The sequence below is a fragment of the Oncorhynchus mykiss genome, chromosome 28 (genome assembly GCF_057628025.1).
Source record: "Oncorhynchus mykiss isolate SJ-2025 chromosome 28, ASM5762802v1, whole genome shotgun sequence".
Classification (NCBI taxonomy): domain Eukaryota; kingdom Metazoa; phylum Chordata; class Actinopteri; order Salmoniformes; family Salmonidae; genus Oncorhynchus; species Oncorhynchus mykiss.
Window position 1 is genome coordinate 19099151 of NC_143049.1, and position 23612 is coordinate 19122762.

General features: G+C 41.7%; 1 protein-coding gene across 3 annotated transcripts in view; it reads left to right on the plus strand.

The window, feature by feature from the left end:
- The first annotated feature begins 9050 nt into the window (after positions 1-9050).
- LOC110508661 (very long chain fatty acid elongase 1) overlaps positions 9051-23612 on the plus strand; it is a 41036-nt gene continuing 26474 nt past the window's right edge. The window contains exons 1-2 of one of the 3 annotated variants that reach the window (XM_090225572.1): positions 9093-9285; positions 9895-9957. The gene's annotated coding sequence lies outside the window, so the exon portion shown is untranslated. Of the gene's footprint in view, positions 9286-9305; positions 9373-9894; positions 9958-23612 lie in introns of those variants that run through there. The other 2 variants (XM_036966795.2, XM_036966798.2) reach the window with 2 other exon arrangements.

Consider the following 23612-nt stretch of genomic DNA (forward strand, 5'->3'; position numbering starts at 1 on the left):
ATAAAAGGGGCATATAATCAGACAATGAATATTTGATGATCACATCTCTCTAAAACAGGTTATAGGCTACATGTGCACCACCAAGTCAGAACAGTAGGCCAAATTAAGAGGGGAAAATGGGCCAAATTATTAGGGTGAGGCATATGGGCTACTAACATCTTACTACAAAACATACACTTAGTATTACTTTCTTGGCTACAGTATAAATATCTCTCCGGCATATTACATAATTTATGCAGCAGCATACAATACAACTTGTGCTGTGTTCACTTGAGCGCGGCGGTCCTTCGTGGGCAAATTTTGTCATCAAAGTCTGGCATTCTATGGATTTATGGTGCTTTCAAAACAACTGGGAACTCAGAATAAAACAAGGTTGAATCATGATGACATCATTGAGCTTCAGGTCGTAGCTCTAGAAAGAAGACAGATTTACAAATACGAGTTGGATGACCATTCAAAATGTATTTTCCCAGTCTGAGCTCATTTTTTCATGACTTCCCAGTTGTCGTGAACTCACTGAAGTCAAGTTCTCGCAGTTCCGAGTTAACAGTTGTTTTGATTGCGGCACAAATCATGCTTCATTGACTGCACGGCCAATGTTGAATGTTTATCATTTTAAACTTGGAAAAGAGACCCTTGATCCCAGATTTGGGACCACACAGCCACTTCACTGAATAGCACGCTAGTGATTGCTTTGCAATGCTTGCAGTTAGCCACGGTCATTGATTCCTTCCAAACCACTCATTCTTGAATTTACGAGATCCAACTTATGTAATGTTCTTGCCCAATGGCCAATGAGCACCGATACATTTTACCTATAATTTCTAATTTCTCTTCATATGACAAGGATTAAAAAGGACTTGCCTGTAGATTGTCAACTTGATTCATGAAGATCACTGCTAGCTAAGATATTTAAAGTATGTTGACATGATCAGTCCAATCAAAGCTACTGTACATATACGTGATTTAACATTCTATCTGTGGCCAATGACCTTGAGCCTTCTTGGATGGGCACTTCTAATGTAACTCTATGGCAGCACCCATGGGGCGAGAATTTTCTAGCTGAACCGTTGTAATGAACACGATGGGAGACAGAGAGCTGGTTTCAAGTGCAGGGTGCAGCAGGTGTTTATTTGTAAAGGACCACAGATGGAGGCCGGTAGCTGGATCCAGGGGCAGGCAGGCAGGTCATACACAGGGAGTCCAGAAAGACAACAGTACAGGCAGGGAAAAGGCTAGTAACGTTGTCCAGGAGATCAGGCAGTTGGTTGATAACAGCAAATCCAATAGGCTAAAGTACAGGCAGGGAATAGGCATGAGGCAGGTCAATCATCATATCATACACAGTAGGATTAAATTACAGGAAACCCATCACTCCAACTAGACATGCATCACAAAACAAACTATACCTCACAATGATGGGGTGCAAAGAACGGAACTAAATAGTGTGTGATAATGACATACAGGTGTGTGAACAGGTGATCAGAATTCAGGTGATTGGGATCTGTGTTTGAGAGTGTGAGCTGGAAAGTGGTCTGGAATGTGAGCTGCGTTCAAGGGATCTACGTGTTTGAGAGTGTGATTTGGAAGCAGACATTACAGACGTGTTGTCCCCATGAGTAACATAACATTGAGCTAATCACGGCGCAACGTTCCGTATTTTCTGCTGGCCCGCCCCACCACCACAGAAAGCTAGGCTGAAACACCTGCATTTTGGAGCTGTCTTACTCAAGAAAACAAAAAAGAGACCATGTTTGTATGCAGTTTTATTAACTCAATGATATTTTATTTTACATTGTTTGCAAACTGATATGTGACATGTATTAATGCAAAAATAACATGCAAAACAGGCAAGCTAAAAATGTGGGGCTCTGGCTAAGGAGACAGAACACACATATTGGTTCTTTGTACTGAACTGGATATGATTCTTTTTTGTTATTTTTGTTCAATGCAAATACTTGATCAAATACACAATCTATGAAAGTATACATTTGTTAGATAGCAATGCTAATGGGTCATTCCACGAATAGAGTACATTTTGGCTAGTGTAGCTTGGTCAGAAAGAGCACATGCTCAACCTAATTAAAAACATGTTTTCTCATCTCAAGGAGTGAAAAAAATATATACTATCGTAAGTGCAAATAAAGTGCCATTAAAGAAACAGTGTTGACCGTAACAGGGTTTGGGTTTTCATCTTTAGGGTACATTTGTAAATTCACTGTGGCTATCTACTCCGATTTCAGAGCACTCTTGTCTGACTGTGCCAGAGCAGAGAATAACTGATTAATTTACAAAAGCTCAACACCGGTTGAATATGGCCCGGTGTTTGTAAAGGTCGGCAAAAATAACGTAATTCAATTGTTGCCAGCAGCACAGTTACAGTCCCCAAAGCTCTATAACATGAAAACAGCCTAACCAGCTCTTCTAGGGTGAGTTAAATGGTCAGAGCGAGGTGTTCTCTCGTTTGTGTCTGGGAGTAGCTCGCAATCTAGCCAACGTTAGCCACTTAGTTGGGTGCTTGACTGACGTTGTGAGGTCAGAACACTCTGGTCAACCCTACTCCTCGGCCAGAGCATCCAGAGTGCTCTCTGAAAACTCTGACAACACTGACTTTACGAACACCCAGTGGGTACTCTGAGTGGCACTCCAGATTGAATTTACGAACACACCCTAAATCAGCCATGAACTAAATAGTTCTAAATAGTTCCCCTTGTGACGGGGCAATTCAATGCAAGCTTCACACATTTTTATTTATTGTTGAAATACTTCTAGCCTGTCTATCTATGGGTTTATAGCCTGTCTATCTATGGGTTTATAGCCTGTCTATCTATGGGTTTATAGCCTGTCTATCTATGGGTTTATAGCCTGTCTATCTATGGGTTTATAGCCTGTCTATCTATGGGTTTATAGCCTGTCTATCTATGGGTTTATAGCCTGCCTATCTATGGGTTTATAGCCTGTCTATCTATGGGTTTATAGCCTGCCTATCTATGGGTTTATAGCCTGTCTATCTATGGGTTTATAGCCTGTCTATCTATGGGTTTATAGCCTGTCTATCTATGGGTTTATAGCCTGTCTATCTATGGGTTTATAGCCTGCCTATCTATGGGTTTATAGCCTGTCTATCTATGGGTTTATAGCCTGCCTATCTATGGGTAACAGGGTTGACAGGTTATGCCCGAAGCACTCAGTTTTCCAACACAAAACACAAAAAAATTGCCAAAAAAGGTAGAAACGGCTCACCTGCTTTTAACTATTATATGTTTCATGTTTCTTTAAAAAAAATGAATTGTTTCACCATAATAAAACGAGTTCAGTTCACGTAACAGGGTTGACCTTGAGGGACAGACAGTAAATTAATCACTTATCACATGAATTAAAGAATTATCCCTAGAAAATACTTTGTCAAAGCAGAAACATATCTCGGGCTTAACAATGATGGGGAAAACATTTTGAGATGAAGTGGGTTAAAATCTTCCTAAAAGTCCTCCCGGGTGGCGCTGTGCCACCAGAGACTCTGGGTTCGTGCCCAGGCTCTGTCGCAGCCGGCCGCGACCGGGAGGTCCATGGGGCGACGCACAATTGACCTAGCGTCGTCCGGGTTAGGGAGGGTTTGGCCGGTAAGGATATCCTTGTCTCATTGTGCACTAGTGACTCCTGTGGCGGGCCGGACGCAGTACATGCTAACCAGGTTGCCAGGTGCACGGTGTTTCCTCTGACACATTGGTGCGGCTGGCTTCCGGTTTGGATGTGTGCTGTGTTAAGAAGCAGTGCGGCTTGGTTGGGTTGTGTTTCGGAGAACGCATGGCTTTCGACCTTCGTCTCTCCCGAGCCCGTACGGGAGTTGTAGCGATGAGACAAGATAGTAACTACTAACAATTGGATACCACGAAATTGGGGAGAAAAGGGGGTAAAATAAAACAAATATTCCTAAAAGTCGAAAGGGGCAAAGAAAAGTCTTTATTCATATTAAAAATCTGATTTATTCCATTTTCCATGTGGCTTATATTAAAGGAAACTTAATTTAATACAACCGGCTTTTAAAATTCGATATTGGTACACAATTTCAAGTTAAAATGTCAAAGGGACGCAAAATGTACTCTATTCATGGAACAACCCGAATGTTTTAAATGCTTCAGTGCTTAACTTGTTTCATTTTCTCCATTGACAGTAAGCTCTATATTCTTACTGTTGCCTTATAATTTAGATGTAATACCGTGTGTCCCCTGCTATTATCCTCACTGTTCATTATAGCAACATGTTATCATGAGAAGGTCATGGTAGTGGCAACACAACACTGGTGAGTCTGCCAGTACCCCTGACTCATCTCACAGACCAATCTCACAAACACATTACTCGAGAGTCTACATGAAGCCATTACATTAATCTGGTCCCAGCAGAGACTATCAAAAACCTCTCTGAACTGAGTGTGAGAGAAGCAGGCAGGCGCATAGCATCATACTTTCAAGCAGGCTGCAATCCAAATCATTCCATTATCTGGAGTGCCCCTGAGTGGCTGACTGTTAGCTAGGCATCATCAGCTGATGTATGAAATAAAAATATTCACAACCCAAGGGATTCCCATACTGTGAAACTAAAATGTACATGAATATTTCAAATATGATAAAGTTTGAGTGTGTGTGTGTGTCCGTCCATCTGTCTGTCATATCTCAACCCTCATCTGCGGAGGCCTCAGCGATTGGTCTGGCGTCAATAAATGTCCCTACCCGGTTCTTAGAGCCCTCTAGATTCACTTTCAGAGAACGGAACACAACAACCTCTGGGTCACATTGAACAATGAGAATATCTATGAAGCATACTGTTATAAAACCACTACTTGAAGTGAAATATGTGTGCATATTAATACAATGTGAATACAATTTGCATTATCAGTTCATGCCTGTCTGAGAAATGACCACTTGTAAAGGTCATTGTAACCTAATAAACACTACTGGCGATGCAGTGTTTGGCTGGCCTCAGCTGTCTGTAGCTTATACAACTTAGGCTAGCCATCGCTCTACATCATTCTATTATAGAATAGACTAACTGCTATGGTAAGTGACTGTGGTGCCTGTCCAGCATCCTACAGACATAGCTCTCTCCAGCCCAATTGCTGCTGTTCAAAGTAATCTCCATCTCATCAAAGAGTAGTGAGTGTGATGAGTATTTTCTAATGTAATGGGCATGCTCTTTCATCACACACTCTCCTGGCAGAGTTTATTATCATGTCCTATCTGGCCCAGCCTGCAGAGTTATAAGGCCTTTTACTTAGATCTTAGAAATGGCCCTTTAGTTTTTAATAAAGTTTTTATTCTATCCAATGAATTGTATGACTTCAAACTATAACTGACCACAATACTGGTGACTACAGCAATTGACTAAAAACTACAAACATGGCCAACTGACATGTACCTTCTTGTTTCAATGTCTCTGCAGGTTGTTCAGGGCCAGGAGGGTTGGCAGGCATTTTAATCTCTGTGGTCTATCTTTACAATATTTACACTGTAAACTGTAACTGAGGGATTTTATACTGCATTGTTGGAACGTCAGACATTTGTATCTCTATCCTAAGGTGTCATATGGGTCTAAGAGGTCATACTTTCTCTGATGTACAAGGCCTGCTGCAATGTCTAATATTTGCCAAGACCTGTACAAGACTGTGAATGATCATTGGACCATGCCATTTTCCATCCACCTCCATCGAAAACACACCCGGGGATCGTTTGATCCGCTGGTGTAATCTAAGTTGATAGCAGCATGGAATACCCTGCTCCCCAGTTGATAGCAGCATGGGGAGCAGGGTATTCCACTCAACCCAGGAGACTATGAGAAGTGCAGTGTCCGAGAGAAGAAAACAAGTGGCCGGCTTTTGATCTACACTTACTGCAGAGTATGTCATTCAAAGTCAACTTTGAACTCTGCATTTTGTTGTTGTTATGATCATCCCAAACTGTAGGGTATTTTCCTTGTAATAAAATAACAACGTATTGCTTTTAAACAAAACAATAGGGTAGTAATGAATTCCTCAAATAGTTGTAGACATTTTGTATGGAGAAATAAAGCACACAGACAACCCCTTATGTTCCATGATGGGACTTTCCCCATTCACTGCAGAATCTAAATGTCCTGAGGTGCAGGTGTTCGCATATTATTTCCTCCGAAGAGTACAATTGCAATCCAAGTAGGCTATGCCTGTGGCTATAAACTGAATGAACCCAACTGTTCTTGCGAAGATCTTTTCGCTCCTGTTGCAGCCTGGCGACTGGTGAGATGTTCTGGCAGCATAGACATGCGTGTGAGTCGCACACAGCCACCCTCAGGACCAGCCACTGTTTAATGGCAGCTCTCTCTGTCGCTCAGAACGGAAATCAATAAGTGTGTTCAGCCTGCCTGCCTCAGGGTAGCTGGAGCTGTTTAGATGCATTCACAACTCCTAGTGGACTCCTGAGACTGAAAGAGCGTCTGGGCTAATAAAGTTAGTAAAGGGAAATCCACTTATCAAAAAAGAGTGAATACATACAATTAGAATACATTAAAACAAAAGCAAAAATAAATGAAAAAACATTATTTTCAGAACGTCATGAGAATTGGAGAAAGAACATAATTGTATAGCACATGTTTTCACCAGTAGGCTAACCATCATGTGGTAGCTCATTTGTAGTTGAGTAGCACAAGACGGGAATCTGTCCCATTTTTTTTTAAACTGAGCACACTGCTCATAAACATCCATATCAGTCAAAATGTTTACTAAAAACACTTAATTTTAAGTCATTTTTTTTTACATCAAGGTCATCTATTTGCAATGAGTTTATTTACTTTTTTTGTGAACATAATTTCCCCTTCCCTGCACAAGAAACTTCAGAGTGCATCCTTTACATTTGCATGAAGTGTTAATATATTGGGGGAAAAGACTACTGGTGGTTTCACCATCAAAGATGAACTAGTTTCTGAACTGAATGAGCTACCAGTAAATATCTGTAGGCATATATTTTAGCTATAAATAATGTTTGCATGCCTCTTGCAATGTTATGCCCTGCAAGTACCAATGAAATGTTGCATAGCACTTTTTGTATAGCACGTTTTGCATAGCACATTGCATTGCACTAAGCAAAACCAAAGAATAGGTGTAGTCCTGGATGTACTTCCCCATCCCCTGCACCCATGAAGATTCCTCCTACGGCATCTTCATCACACTCCCTTGACCCCCCGATGATGATGCACCCTGCCACGATGCTGAGCAGGGCCAAGCCCACCCGCAGACCATGGTTCTCCCCAATGCTGACCCTGTTCATCCGGCAGGTGGAGAGGAGACCCCCCACCTCGTCACCACCCACCTAAGGCCCCAGGCACACAGAGGAACTAGGACTGTCAGAGACTGGACCTAACCTAGCCTTCAGATTCTGACCCAGCTGTAGCACCTGTGTCCGCAGCAACATTGGATGCAAGTACTCATCACCACTTTTACTCTCACTGACACAGGAGCACTTTCTCTGGCAGCCAGGCAGTGTCTCTGCTCTGGCCTGCTTCAATACTCCTCATGCATCATTAAAGACAGGGCTCTGGTTTCCCTTCGCCACTGAAAATTTAAAAAAGCCTGTTTCATTCATTCATTCACCCTCAAGACAGGGGTATGCAAACTACTCTACAAATCTGGTCACAGGTGTCCCTACCTCCCCCTCCCCCACAAGAATACTTAGACAACTGATGGCTCAGTCAGGGATGGTAATTAGGACTAAACTGTGAGTGGTCACAGAGCCTCTGTAGTTCCCCTCCCTGTGGTACAATGGGAGGCTTCTGTAGTAAAGGCTGGGTGTCATGAAGCATAAATGCACAGTCACATTGCCTACAGCTCTCGAGACCCTGGCTGACGTGGAATGTGCACTGAGATTAAGGTAACAGAATGCTTGTGATTACGCAAAAGACAAGCAGGAGAGAGAGAAAGAGAGGGAGAGAGAGGGAAAGGGAGGAGAGAGAGAAAGAAATAAAGAAAGAGAGAGGATAATAGAACACTGCCACTGTTAGTGTCTGTGAGCTAGAAGTGAATGTAGTGAAAGGTTCTGAGAGTCCTCTGTGGTCGAGGCCCGAGGCCATCCACAAAGACCCGTAGTTGCCATAGGAATAGCATATCCATGGCAACAGAGGGAGCTGAGGGTGAACGGAATTAACACCGGCGAGTTGGGTAACAAATTAAGTTATCGGGAGGGAAATAACAGTGACACATTTCCTGTTCAAGCTGCATACTTTTCCCTTTTTTTCCCTTTAATCGTAACATCTAATATTAATGCCTTGTGGTAATATCCTGGTGCTTGAAAGACATGTTTGCTTTCCAGACAGTATATTACTTTGTAACAATGTGACAGGGTCATTAAACATTTTAAAAAACAACTGTGAGTGAGTGAGAGAGAGAGAGAGAGAGAGAGAGAGAGAGAGAGAGAGAAAGAGTTTCACACTATTGAAGAAAAATGTGTGTTCCCTTGTATAATACAAAGGCATTAGGATTGTGTAAAATAAATGAAGGAACACGTGAAACATATATGAATATATATATAGTAGGGTGGGGAATAAAATACATCAACATGGTCAGAGCAACAATTTAGAGGTTCATTAGAGACGTGCAGTGGGAGGATAAGGAGCTACATCAAATTAACGTTGTGGAAATGTTGTCTCAGTGACTGGTCATCTAGGGCTGTCTCTGTAGCAGGGGATGGACAACAAAGATGACTGGCGTGGGTTTAAAATGATTCGGCCAAGTCACTGTCAATAATCAGTTCCCTCAACCTGAAAGCAGATCAACCCAAGACTGATGACATGCAAAACCTTGGACATTTTCCTCTGTTCTCCCTGGTGATTGGCTATAAATTGGCTGAGGAGATTCTGGGACATTTGTACAAGCATCATTAACCAAACGTATAGTATTTAACACCTATATCAAACATTGAATCTTGATTATTTAAATGTTACTTCTATTACAATTCCATGATAACCTTATATAATCCTCTAATCTGGCACACTTTTGCTAAAAATTGAAGGCATATGAAGGGAGCAACACGTGGTAAACAGCATAACCTTCTGGTCAGTGGAGGGATTGTGCTGTGTAGGCTACACACCCTTCGGTTTGACCTAAACGCGCTGTGACAGCTCGAGTGTTTCAGTGGCGAAAAAAAGTTATACAATTACCAAGAAATAATTGGAAAAGTTCACTGCGGGCCAATTAATGGGGCTTGTCCAGGGCTTCTGCACCGCAACCCTGGAGCGAGTTCACATACACAGCCTACAAAACCTCAGGTGAGTGCATGCATGCATGCGGGGGAAAAGCTGTGGTGTACCTTGAACACACATGTATCATTTGAAACGACCTTTAACTACTTCAAGGTATTTGGTCTAAGGTGTTTATCTTTATAAAGAAGGTTAATATCAAGGTTGGATGTGCTGACGCTAAAGCTACGCTTTCACCAGTAACGTTAGCTATTGTAATGGTTTTGTAATGCAAACGTCATTATTTTATGTGCATCATTAGAATTGCAATATCTCCGAGGTTGTGAAATGCAGAAAGTGGTTTTGCCCTATCACAAAAGATACGTGTGTGACTTAGTAAAGTCAAATCCCAATGTGGAAAAACTACAATGAGGTTTAAGTAAATCTAGGCCTATCGCAAATTCAGTCCTCAATCATGTAGGCTAGAATCTTCCTAGTCCCTCAATATATTTTTCTTCTTCCATGCATGACTATCAGCAAAGAGAAGGAAATGCCTATGCCATTTGTCTAAAATAAGTCAAACATGACCACCAGATCAAGTTTATCAAAGCAGATTTGTCAAACAAAAATGCTATTCTATTGACTTGTATCGTAGAGAGACCTACATTTTTAGTCTTAAATTTTGTATTTTCCTTTTAGGTCCCTGAATATGTTGTGGCGCTGGTACACGATACAGAGCAGTAGCCTATGGACAACTTCAGGGTAACGGAATTACGCCGAGATTCAGAGTTTTCACATTAAACTGTATGCCAAACAAAATCCATTGATTTCAAAGTTAACAAACCAAACAACTATATTCACAATAACTACTTCTAACAATTTCCACAGAAAATGTTACCCCCAAAACCTTTAAAGTACAGTGCAGCTACAAAGTACCGACTTTGCATCGGCACCGTTCTTCAATTAAATGTTTTTGTAAGATGTTCTGTGTAAATTGTTAAAAGTAGTCCTTGTGCAGAGTTGTATGGTTTGTTAAATTTAGAAATCAATGGGTTTTGTTTATCAGAGAGTTCAATGAGAAAAATCTGAGTCTCATAGTAATTCTATCATCATGGAATTCCCCCTATGGAACAAAGGAAATTCTGCACATGCATGACATGAACACATTACCAAGTAGAAATTTCACAGTAATCTAGGCCTAAATTCAATGTTATATTGACTCTCGTAGAAATTAAACTACAACCAACAGCAACTCCGAGATAGTGTAGCAATTTTACCAAGACAAACTATGTTATATCCCTCATAAATCAAATCCAACCTGACATGTAGGCAACAAGATATGAAACACAATCCAAGGATTCCAACTATGTCTCTAGCTAGAGGTCCATCCAATTGCCGATAGATTATCATGCAAATATTCTAAAATCGGCATAAAGCAAATATGCAGATTTTCCCACCAGTGGTGTTTTACGTTTTTGTTTGTCAAACGCCAGTCAAGCATCCATCATCATGTCACTAGAATAAGACCCTCAATATTTACTGGAAAGGAGTGTCAAGCTCACCATACACCACCTTGTGAAGTTCATCATTGATTTAATCTGTAACCTAATAAACTGCGTGGTTTTCCACCATGTCGAATGAACAAATTCTGTCTGCATTTATAAAATTCTACCGACACTACCTTTTTTTCCATCAAAGCTGTCGTGATTAGTTTAAAAAAAAAATGTGACTTTACTTTCATAAACTGTGGATGGAAACGTGGTTAGTGTCAGTAGAAAGGGAAGTTTGGGGATGAGGACACTTGAGTTGTTGGGTAACTTCTGCTCTCTCCATTAGTGTCCAGTGACAATCTCAATTTTTAAAAGTTCTTATTCTGTTATTAACTCATACCCAAATAATGTTGTTGACTCATCCTATACTTGTATTTGCGGCCAAAACATGAATTGGAGAAAATAACAATTCAAAAACTCCGCCTCAGACTTGTATCTCAAACAACAGAATGTTTTAAAAAAAATGCTTGCTATTTCAGAATGTCATGTTGGCTCATTGGCTGAGCTGGCCAATCTGCAGTCTACTTGCATGAATATGTGTAATGACCAGTATATGCCCACACTATTCTGTTGTTGGTACTCCCACACCATACCAACACATCAGTCATTTTTTAACATACTTTTCCTTCCAAATTTGTTTAATTAAGTATTTCACTCTTATTGTAATTAATGATAGTTCATATTTCATAGAAAGCTGGAAACACTGGACAGTTACTTTAACCCGCTCCTAAATATGTAACCTTTACCCAAGAAGCACAGAGTATTCAGATGGTCTGTCCTGTCGGCATGATCATTTAGCAGACGCTTACATCTAAATCAACTTACAGAACTGTCTACATTAACAGTGAGTGACATTCAGAATGTGGCCCATGGAGGAATCAAAACCACAGCTCCTGTTGTAGCCAGTACCCTGCTCTAACCACTGAGATATTGGAACATGTTTTCTAACAGACATGATTGAGAGCATATGGCTAGTCAGGTGGACATTGTCCATTCTTTAGCAATGAAGCTGGACAATAACCTGTAGATGCCAACAAAAAAACCTTACCCATGGGGAATAACATTTATATGGCTCTATACCTCTTTGTCTCCTTCACACACTTCTGTTGTGCGGGTATAAACTAGTGACGCACCGATATGTCATTTTTGACCGATATCTGATATTTTCCTGCCTTACAACAGACCTGCCTTTCAACAGGCCTACAAGCCTTCAGTCCAGCCTCTCTCAGCCTATTGCGGACAGTCTGAGCACTGATGGAGGGATTGCGTTCCTGGTGTAACTCGGGCAGTTGTTGTTGCCATCCTGTACTGTGATGTTCGGCTGTACTGATCCTGTGCAGGTGTTGTTACACACGGTCTGCCGCTACAAGGACGATCAGCTGTCCATCCTGTCTCCCTATAGCGCCCTTTTTGGCGTCTCACAGTACGGACATTGCAATTTAATGCCCTGGCCACATCTGCGGTCTTCATGCTTCCTTGCAGCTTACCTAAGACACGTTCACGCAGATGAGCAGTGACCCTGGGCATCTTTTGGTGTTTTTCAGAGTCAGTAGAAAGGCTTCTTTAGTGTCCTAAGTTTTCATAACTGTGACCTTAATTGGCTGTTAGTATCTTAACGTGGGGAACAGTGTTTAAACTCTTAACAATGAAGATCTGTGAAGTCATTTGGATTTTTACTAATTATATTTGAAAGACAGGGTCCTGAAAAAGGGACATTTCTTTTTTTGCTGAGTTTATAATACAGTGGCTTGCGGTATGTCTCTGAGGTTGGCACATCTAGCCACTGGGAGTTTTGCCCATTCAAGGAAAAACTGCTCCAGCTCCTTCAAGTTAGATGGGTTCCGCTTGTGTCCAGCAATCTTTAAGTCATACCACAGATTCCCTAATGGATTGCGGTCTGGGCTTTGACTAGGCCATTCTAAGACATTTAAATGTTTCTCCTTAAACCACTCTTGTGTTGCTTTAGCAGTATGCTTAGGGTCATTGTCCTGCTGGAAGGTGAACCTCCATCCCAGTCTTAAATCTCTGGAAGACATGTTTCCCTCAAGAATTTACCTGTATTTAGCGCCATCCATCATTCCTTCAATTCTAACCAGTTTCCCGTTCCCTGCCGATGGAAAAACATACCCACAGCATGATGCTTCACTGTGGGGATGTGGTTCTCGGGGTGGTGAGAGGGGTTGGGTTTGTGCCAGGCAGTGTTTTTTTTTTGTTGTTGTCTCATGTGACCAGAATACCGTCTTCCATATGTTTGGGGAGTCTCCCACATACCTTTTGGCGAACACCAAATGTGTTTGCTTATTTTTATCTTTAAGCAATGGCTTTTTTTGTCCACTCTTCCGTAAAGCCCAGCTCTGTGGAGTGTACAGCTTAGTGGTCTCATGGACAGGTACTCCAATCTCCGGTGTGGAGCTTTGCAGCTCCTTCAGGGTTATCTTTGGTCTCTTTGTTGCCTCTCTGATTAATGCCCTCCTTGCCTGGTCTGGGAGTTTTGGTTGGCGGTCCTCTCTTGGCAGGTTTATTGTGGTGCCATATTCTTTCCATTTTTTAAATAATGTATTTAATTGTGCTCTGTGGGATGTTCAAAGTTTTGGATATTTTTTTTATAACCCAACCTTGATCTGTACTTCTCCACAACTTTGTCCCTGACCTGTTTGGAGAGCTCCTTGGTCTACATGGTGCCACTTGCTTGGTGGTGCCCCTTGCTTAGTGGTGTTGCAGACTCTGGGACCTTTCAGAACAGGTGTGTGTGTGTGTGTGTATATATATATATATATATATATATATATATATACTGAGATCATGTGACAGATCATGTGACACTTCGATTGCACACAGGTGGACTTTATTTAACTAATTATGTGACTTCTGAAGGTAATTGGTTGCACCAGATGTTATTTAGGGGTTTCATAGCAAAGGGGGTGAATACATATGCACTCACCACTTTTCCATAATAATTTTTTTAAACAAGTTTTTTTGTTTGTTTCACTTCACCAATTTGGGCTATTTTGTGTATGTCCATTACATGAAATCCAAATAAAAATCTATTTAAATTACAGGTTGTAATGCAACAAAATAGGAAAAACACCAAGGGGGATGAATACTTTTGCAAGGCACTGTATGCCAATTATGTGATGGTCCGATCGTATTCTGTCCCCATCGACACTTTAAAAAACAACTTTTGGTGCCAGAGAGAATGGTTACTTTGTCAAGACGACTAGCGACGACTAGCTTGATTTAGCCTCCACGGTGTATCTCACTTGGTCAGGGTATTTAAGCCTCCATATATATATATATATATATATATATATATATATATATATATATATATATATATCCACTAAATCCAATATGTCCATGACATTCATGATTTCCTTAACTGCATGAGGGTGATAGTTTGTAGTGTGATTTCCTTTACGGTCCATAGACTTATTTAAAACCATATTATAATCCCCCCGGATCCCATGGCCACTGAGAGAACGGGACCCATCCTTAGACAAGAGCACACAGTGCCACCCACAAAGCTGAAGCAGATCAGCCCCCAAAAGCATTTCCATCGACCTCACCTCGACAGCTATTTAAAAAGAATTATACATTTTAAAAATCCTGCTTTTTAATTAACAATTCATATTTGTAATGTAGGTACAAATATAGGTAGGATTGTTACCTCTTACCAGTATTGCCATTACAAAAATGACTTTTTCACCAAACAATTCTTGTGATTCATCCAATATTGTCCCTAACATCTTTACTCCCAAGCAAAAGTTGTGGGATGCATACACACTCAACCCCTTTCCTCAACAAACAACCATACACTCAGATGCTCAAAAGTTGTTCCATCTCAGAGCCCAACTCAAGAAAGACCTTGATTTACAAATGCATATACAGTTGCAGCTGTATGAGAAGGCATGCAAAAAATTGACAAAAATGGGGAGATTTGACAATGGTTAATCAAATCTCCCCATTTTTGCCTAGCTGATGGATATCAGATATACCCCTTTCCCCTGAAACACTCACACGCAGTCCCCCAATTTGACCATATATCCCAAGCATCTCTGTGCAGTCAGACATTTGATGATTTTGTGCCACCAGGGCCACAATAATATGCCCCCTCTGAATGGCCGAGTGTGACCCCCTCCCCATGGGTTACTGCAGCTAGTGTTGCCAGCACTGCCACTGCCTGGGTTGGGCACACCCAACTGGAATCCCCACCGGCTAGGTACAAGATGGTCAAGGTTCACATTAGCAGCTTTGAGAATTTCCTTGTATATTATGCTCTCCCATTGGGGGGCTTTGGTTTTGTAGGACCAAACCAGCCAGTGGACATTGTCCATTCGTTAGCAATGAAGCTGGACAATAACCCGTAGATACAAAAAAACATACTCATGTGAGTAACATTTAATATTGCTCTATACGTCTGTCTCCTTCACACACTTCTGTTGTGTGGGTATAAACCAGTGACTGAGGAGCTAACAATTTTTCTGCCTAGTCACAAGGTCAGACGGTCAGTCTTGTTGCCTAATTTCACAACAATGAGAAATGGGTGACTTAATGGCCGATCTGATGGGAGAGCTTTTGTATTTGCTTCTGTTACACTGACAACCATTTTACAATTTGTCATTCCCCTCGTGGAATGTTCAGACTTGAATAATGGGATTTACTTCTCAAAAGTAATTACTCAAACTATTTTGTAGGCTAAGGCAGGGCAGAGGTTGGAGAGTTCAGCTCTTACAAGACTCAAGCTTTTCACCCAGCAAACCACTCATTTTCATTTAGGTGATCTAATTTGCTGTTCGGTTAGTTTGATTATTTGTAGTGTCAGTGTATAAACAGTGCATTCAGAAAGTATTCAGACCCCTTGACTTGTTCCACATTGTTACTTTACAGCCTTATTCTAAAATGAATTATAGGTCACCCCAATCTACATACAATTCCCCATAAAGGAAACAGGTTTTTAGAAATGTTAACAAATTTATAAATTAAAAACTTATCACATTTACATAAGTATTCAGACCCTTTACTCAGTACCTTGTGTATGACACTACAAGCTTGGCACACCTGTATTACGGGAGTTTCTCCCATTCTTCTCTGCAGATCCTCAAGCTCTGTCAGGTTGGATGGGGAGCAGCACAGCAATTTTCAGGTCTCTCCAGTGATGTTCGATTGGGTTCAAGTCCGGGCTCTGGCTAGGCCACTTAAGGACATTCAGAGACTTGTCCCAAAGCCACCCCTACATTGTATTGACTGTGTGCTAAGGGTTGCTGTCCTGTTGGAAGGTGAACCTTCTCCCCAGTCTGAAGTCCTGAGTGCTCTGGAGCAGGTTTTCATCAAGGATCTCACTGTACTTTGATCCGTTCATCTTTCCCTCGATCCTGACTAGTCTCCGTCTCTGCCGCTGAAAAACATTCCCACAGCATGATGCTGCCACCATGCTTCATCGTAGGGACGGTGCCAGGTCTCCTCCAGACGTGACGCTTGGCATTCAGGCCAAAGAGGTCAATCTTGGTTTCATCAGACCAGAGTCTTGTTTCCTGTGGTCTGAATCCTTTAGGTGCCTTTTGGCAAACTCCAAGTGGGCTGTCATGTGCTTTTTACTGAGGAGTGGCTTCCGTCTAGCCACTCTACCATAAAGGCCTGATTGGTGGAGTGCTGCAGAGATGGTTGTCCTTCTGGAAGATTCTCCCCTCTCCACAGAGGAACTCTGGAGCTCTGTTAGTGACCATTGGGTTCTTGGTCACCTCCCTGACCAAGGCCTTTCTCCCCCGATCAGTTTGGCCAGTTGTAGGAAGAGTCTTGGTGGTTCAAAACTTCTTCCATTTAAGAATGATGGAGGCCACTGTGTTCTTGGGGACCTTCAATGCTGCAGAGATATTGTGGTACCCTTCCCCATATCTGTGCCTTGACACAATCCTGTCTCGGGGCTCTACGGACAATTCCTTCGATCTCATGGCTTGGTTTTTGCTCTGACATGCACTGTCAACTGTGGGACCTTTTTTATAGACAGGTGTGCCTTTCCAAATCATGTCCAATCAATTTAATTTACCACAGGTGGACTCCAATCAAGGTGTAGAAACATCTCAAGGATGATCAATGGAAACAGGATGCACCTGAGCTCAATTTCAAGTCTCATAGCAATTTACTTACATAAATCTATTTCAGTTTTTTTATTTGTAATAAATTAGCAAACATTTCTAAAAACCTGTTTTTGCTTTGTCATTATAGGGTGTTGTGTGTAGATTGATGGATAAAATAACAATTTAATCAATTTTAGAATAAGGCTTTAAATGAAGACAAACCCTTGAATGAGTAGGTGTGTCCAAACTTTTGAGTGTGTGTTACATAAATATATCATACACTAAGCAAAAATATAAACGCAACATACAACAATTTTACTGAGTTACAGTTAATTTGAGGAAATCAGTCAATTTTAAATAAATTCATTAGGCCCTAATCTATGGATTTCACATGACTGGCCATACATATTTTTAATTGAATTAACCTTTATTTAACTAGGCAAGTCAGTTAACACATTCTTATTTACAATGACGGCCAAACCCTAACCCGGACGATGCTGGGCCAATTGTGCGCCGCCCTATGGGACTCCCAATCACGGCCGGTTGTGATACAGCCTGGAATCGAACAAGGGTCTGTAGTGACGCCTCTAGCACTGAGATGCAATGCATTCGACCGCTGCGCCAGATATGCATCTGTTGGTTACAGGTACCGTAAAAAAAAAAATTGGCCTCAAAAATGGGCTTCGGGATCTCAAGGTATTTCTGTGCATTCAAATTGCCATTTATAAAATGCAATTGTGTTTGTCTGTAGCTTATGCCTGACCATAACACAACCCCATTGCCACCATGGGGCACTCTGTTCACAACGTTGACATCAGCAAACCGCTCGCCCACATGATTCCATACAGTGTGCTCTGCGGTTGTAACGCCGGTTGGACGTACTGCCATATTCTCAAAATCACCGTTGTAGGGGGCTTATGGTAGAGAAAGGAACATTAAATTATCTGGCAACAGCTCTGGTGTACGTTCCTGCAGTCAGCATGCCAATTGCACACCCCCTCAACTTGAGACATCTGTGGCATTGTGTTACATAACTGCAGATTTTAGTGGCCTTTTATTGTCCCCAGCACAAGGTGCACCTGCATAATGATCATGCTGTTTAATCAGCTTCCTGATATGCCACACCCTGTCAGGTGGATGGATTATCTTGGTAAAGGAAAAATGCTCACTAACAGGGATTGTTAGAGGCGATTTTAGACGTTTGTATAAAAGACTGAAAGTACAGAGCTCCATGTACAGTGGGGCAAAAAAGTATTTAGTCAGCCACCAATTGTGCAAGTTCTCCCACTTAAAAAGATGAGGCCTGTAATTTTCATCATAGGTACACTTCAACTATGACAGACAATATGACGGGGAAAAAATTGAGAAAATCACATTGTAGGATTTTTTAATTAGTTTATTTGCAAATTATAGTGGAAAATAAGTATTTGGTCAATAACAAATGTCTCAATACTTTTTTATATACCCTTTGTTGGCAATGAAAGAGGTCAAACGTTTTCTGTAAGTCTTCACAAGGTTTTCACACACTGTTGCTGGTATTTTGGCCCAGTCCTCCAAGCAGATCTCCTCTAGAGCAGTGGTGTTTTGGGGCTGTTGCTGGGCAACACAGACTTTCAACTCCCACCAAAGATTTTCTATGGGGTTGAGATCTGGAGACAGGCTAGGCCACTGCAGGACCTTGAAATGCTTCTTACGAAGCCACTCCTTCGTTGCCCGGGCGGTGTGTTTGGGATCATTGTCATGCTGAAAGACCCAGCCACGTTTCATCTTCAAAGCCCTTGCTGATGGAAGGAGGTTTACACTCAATCTCACGATACATGGCCCCATCCATTCTTTCCTTTACACAGATCAGTCGTCCTGGTCCCTTTGCAGAAAAACAGTCCCAAAGCATGATGTTTCCACCCCCATGCTTCACAGTATGTATGGTGTTCTTTGGATGCATCTCAGCATTCTTTGTCCTCCAAACACGACGAGTTGAGTTTTTACCAAAAAGTTCTATTTTGGTTTCATCTGACCATATAACATTTTCCCAATCTTCTTCTGGATCATCCAAATGCTCTCTAGCAAACTTCAGACGGGCCTGGACATGTACTGGCTTAAGCACGGGAACACGTCTGGCACTGCAGGATTTGAGTCCCTGGCGGCATAGTGTGTTACTGATGGTAGGCTTTGTTACTTTGGTCCCAGCTCTCTGCAGGTCATTCACTAGGTCCCCCCGTGTTGCTCACCGTTCTTGTGATCATTTTGACCCCACGGGGTGAGATCTTGCGTGGAGCCCCAGATCAAGGGAGATTATCAGTGGTCTTGTATGTCTTCCAATTCCTAATAATTGCTCCCACAGTTGATGTCTTCAAACCAAGCTGCTTACCTATTGCAGATTCAGTCTTCCCAGCCTGGTGCAGGTCTACAATTTTTGTTTCTGGTGTCCTTTGACAGCTCTTTGGTCTTGGCCATAGTGGAGTTTGGAGTGTGACTGTTTGAGGTTGTGGACAGGTGTCTATTATACTGATGATCTAGAAGAAAAAGAAACGCACACCTATTAAGACGAGGTGCTGGCTAGCGGAGTAGAAAACTTGAAAATAAAAGAGCCGCACACTCTAGGAGCTCAGATGCAAAACTTTAATTACCAACGTTTCAACAGCCAAGCTGTCTTCATCAGGGTATAATCACAAACACTGCGGGATGACTCGTTTATATATAGTGTCAAAAGACACAGGTGTCTGTAATCATGGCCAAGAGTGGCCTAATATCATTGGTTAATAATCCGAATATTAAAATGTCATTCAAAGAACAGCATACAAACAACAAATGGATAGCATACGATCATAGATTAATTTGACTACACAAGTTTACAAACAATTACAATGGCAAAGTCACAATCACAAGAATGGCTTCAGATCAAAGTCTACGTTGAGAACGAAGGGAGCAAGGGTCTTTAAATTAAAGAACCATGCAGCCTCGGAGGAGGCCGCAGGCACGCACATCTACGAGATATCGCACCCGACAGGGTAAGAAGAAACTACTATCAGAGGCAGAGGAGACCGTTCACACGGTCCCAGAACCCACGGGACTGAGTGTCTTTAATTTATCAAGCAAGATATTGAGCCCTGCCCATGTCTCTTTGCTTAATAAAGGTTATATTTTGTGCCTACAACCCAGTGCAACGATTTTGATGTTAAGGTAGACATGTTTAAGTTTTTTAGAAACATCCGTTTAAGGGAATACTTTAGCTCCCCTAATTCTGATATTTCTACTGAACATGTAGGTTGCTCTCCTGCACATCCTCCGACTCCTTTTAGAAGCAAGAGTTATTTTATACCTCCAGCCAATCGCAATCACTCTATCGAGACATATTGCAGACTTGTGGAAAATGTTGGACTTCTCCTTAAGAATAAACAGGGATCCAAATCTTTCCAGAATTTACCCAAGAATGAAAAACAAGCTTTGCTTGATTTGCAATCCGATACGACAGTCCTTACCCTCCCTGCTAATAAGGGTGGGTCTGTTGTACTCATGGATAGGACAGCTTATGTACATGAGTGTCATAGACAGCTGCTTGACAACACCTTTTACAAGAAACTCAGAAGTGACCCCACTTCCCAATTTCAGAACAGTATCTTGACTGTCCTAGATGGATATTTAAGTTCTGGTCAGATAACCAAAAGAGAACATGCTTTTTTGGCTATTCAACACCCTAAAATTGCCACTTTCTATACTTTGCCGAAATTACACAAGAATGTTACACAAACTCCAGGGCGTCCTATTGTAGCGGGCATTGATGCAGTAACAGCCCCTCGATCTACTTTTATTGACTTATTTATTAGACCACTCGCAGAACAGCCCCTCTCATTTGTAAAGGACACCAGCAGTATGATCTTTATCATTGAATCTCTTGATCCTCTCCCTGAGAATACCTTGTTAGTTACTTTTGATGAGTCATTATACACTAATATTCCACACGAGGGCAGTATTGAAGCTATGGAACATTTTCTTATGCAACGTGACCCTATTGAACTACCTTCCAGTGCATGCATTGTAACATTGGCTGAAATAGTACTCACGCATAACTATTTCATGTTTCTAAATTATTTCTTTATTCAGACGAAAAGTACTGCTATGGGATCCCCCATGGCTCCTAACTATGCTAATTTGTATGTGGGTTACATGGAGAAACAGTCTATTTTCAATCCTCTCAAATGTTTTCTTGCCTCACATTATTTGGAAACGGTATATTGATTATATTTTTGTTCTATGGAGGAGTGATGCAAAACAGCTCCAGGCGTTCCATGCTTTTCTTACTTAACTCCTGTTCTGAGCATCTGAGATTTACGATGCAATCTGATACACGTCAAATCAGTTTTCTTGATCTTCTGATCTTGTGTGAAGATAATGTTCTATACACTGATCTTTACAGGAAGCCTACTGATCGTAACAGTTTGTTGAGGGCTGATAGTTGTCACCCACTTCCCTTGAAAAATAGTTTGCCCTACAGCCAATTCTGTCGAATCAAAAGAATTTGCAAAAAACAATCTGATTTCGACAGAAATATGGCTGAGACGCAAAGAAAATTCAAGGAGAGGGGCTACAAGAATGATCAGATTAATATTGCCATTGAGAAAATTCAAAACATGACCTTTTTCATGGTCAGTCTCGCAAAAATACGCATTCTTGCGTTCTAAATAAGTGCTCTGAACAAATTAAGGGAATTGTTCACAAACATGGGCACATCCTAAAATCCGATGATAATCTCGGTAATGTGTTTTCGGACCTTCCCTTGGTCGTATTCTCGCGGGACAGAAATCTCAGACCAATTGGTAAACTCTGATTTACCACCCCAAGATATTCCTGAACAACGTCTATTTGCGCCCCTACTGGATGGAAATTACAAATGTAATGGCTGTGCTCAATGCAATGGCACTTATAAATGTAGATCCTTCAAACACCCACAAACAAGGAATTCGATCCCAATAAAAGGTGTTATTACGTGCTCCACTAAGGCAGTTATTTATCTTATAACTTGTCCTTGTGGTAACAATAATGTAGGTAAAACAAAGCGTGAATTAAAAGTACGTATATCAGAGCATCGTAGCACCATTAGGTGTAAAAACTTGACTTATCCAGTTGCGGCCCACTTGGAGGCAGGTCACTCGATTTCGTCTCTGCGTTATATTGGTATCGAACATGTCACCCTCCCTAGGAGAGGGGGTGACCTTGATAATTTATTGTTAAAACGAGAGGCTGTCTGGATCTTTAATTTAAAGACCCTTGCTCCCTTCGGTCTCAACGTAGACTTTGATCTGAAGCCATTCTTGTGATTATTGTGACTTTGCCATTGTAATTGTTTGTAAACTTGTGTAGTCAAAAATAATCTATGATTGTATGCTATCCATTTGTTTGTATGCTATTCTTTGTATGACATTTTAATATTTGATTATTAACCAATGAAATTAGGCCACTCTTGGCCATGATTACAGACACCTGTGTCTTTTGACACTATATATAAACGAGTCATCCCGCAGTGTTTGTGATTATACCCTGATGAAGACAGCTTGGCTGTTGAAACGTTGGTAATTAAAGTTTTGCATCTGAGCTCCTAGAGTGTGCGGCTCTTTTATTTTCAAGTCTTTTATACTGATAACAAGTTCAAACAGGTGCCATTAATACAGGTAACGAGTGGAGGACAGAGGAGCCTCTTAAAGAAGAAGTTACAGGTCTGTGAGAGCCAGAAATCTTGCTTGTTTGTAGGTGACCAAATACTTATTTTGCACCCATAATTTGCAAATAAATACATTAAAAATCCTACAATGTGATTTTCAGGTTTTTTTTCCCTAATTTTGTCTGTCATATTTGAAGTGTACCTATGATGAAAATAGGCCTCATCTTTTTAAGTGGGAGAACTAGCACAATTGGTGGCTGACTAAATACTTTTTTGCCCCACTGTATCCTACCAACGGGACATTTAAAAACTGAGTCGTGGCTGAATCAATAGGCTAAGGACCCTGGCACTAAACATTTCCATCTGCAACTGGATCCTGGACTTCCTAATGGGCCGCCCCCAGGTGGTTATGGTAGGTAACAACACATCCACCACACTGATCCTCAACACAGGGGCCCCTCAGGGGTGCGTGCTCTGTCCCCTCCTGTACTCTCTGTTCACTCATGACTGCACGGTCAGGCACGACTCCAGCACCACTATTTAAATTTGCAGATGACAACAGTGGTAGGCCTGATCACCGACAACGAGACGGTCTATAGGGAGGAGGTTAGATACCTGGCCATGTGGTGCCAGGACAACAACCTCTCCCTCAATGTGATCAAGACAAAGGAGATGTTTGTGGACTACTGAAAAAAGTGGACCAAGCACGCCCCTATTCTCATCGACAGGGCTGCAGTGGAGCAGGTTGAGCTTCAAGTTCCTTGGTGTCCACATCACCAACAAACTAACATGGTCCAAGCACACCAAGACTGTTGTGAAGCGGGCACAACAAAACCTATTCCCCTTCAAGAGACTGAAAAGATTTGGCATGGGCCCTCAGATCCTCAACATTCTACAGCTGCAGCATCGAGAACATCCTGACTGGTTGAATGGCAACTGCTCAGCCTCCGACCGCAAGGCACTACAGAGGGCGGTGCGAACGGCCCAGTACATCACTGGGGCCAAGCTTCCTGCCATACAGGACCTCTATACTAGGCGGTATCAGAGGAAGGCCCTAAAAATTGTCAGACTCCAGCCACTCTATTCATATACTGTTCTCTCTGCTACCGTACAGCAAGCGGTACCAAAGCACCAAGC